Source organism: Penaeus monodon, chromosome 24 (genome assembly GCF_015228065.2).
Source record: "Penaeus monodon isolate SGIC_2016 chromosome 24, NSTDA_Pmon_1, whole genome shotgun sequence".
Classification (NCBI taxonomy): domain Eukaryota; kingdom Metazoa; phylum Arthropoda; class Malacostraca; order Decapoda; family Penaeidae; genus Penaeus; species Penaeus monodon.
This window is the reverse complement of record NC_051409.1, coordinates 39,337,945-39,338,429: the sequence shown is the minus strand read 5'-3', so window position 1 is coordinate 39,338,429 and position 485 is coordinate 39,337,945. Positions and strand designations below refer to the sequence as shown.

At 54.6% G+C, this 485-nt stretch overlaps 1 protein-coding gene across 1 annotated transcript in view; it reads left to right on the top strand.

Annotated features, from left to right (window-relative positions):
• The window catches only part of LOC119588967 (leucine-rich repeat extensin-like protein 5), a 45,250-nt gene that overhangs the window by 43,862 nt on the left and 903 nt on the right, over positions 1–485 (top strand). The gene's annotated exons all lie outside the window — the stretch shown is intronic.

The window sequence follows — 485 nt, the reverse complement described above, 5'->3', positions numbered from 1 at the left end:
AGAGAGAAGGGGAACCAAGTCAAAATGTCTCCATTGAGGGGGGGGGGGGTTGCTTCTCAAACGTAAGGAAAAGGAGGAAAAAGGTAGCCATGGAGAGGGAGGCGGCGAAAGGGGAAGAAAAGAGCCCGTTAAGGCGGTCCGGCGCAGGGGGACGGGGGGGCGAGAGGAGGGAAAAAGAAAAACACGGGGTGGGGGGGGGGGCGAGGAGGCCGGGAAACGAGAAACGAGAGGAAGGGGAGAAGGCAAGACACAGAGGAAGAATGAAGGATACCGCGAGGAAAAGAAACAGGGGTGGGGAAAGAGGAGGGGGGGCAAAAGTCCCCCCCCCCCCCCCAATCGCCGCATCGCCATGACCACGAGAACAATTATCGCCAACAAATTTAAACTCCAACTGCTACTGACACGCTGGCCCCGAACGTTCATTAACGCTGTAATTAATACTGTAATTAAAGCAAAATTGGTCAAACACAGACGTCCTTTCAACT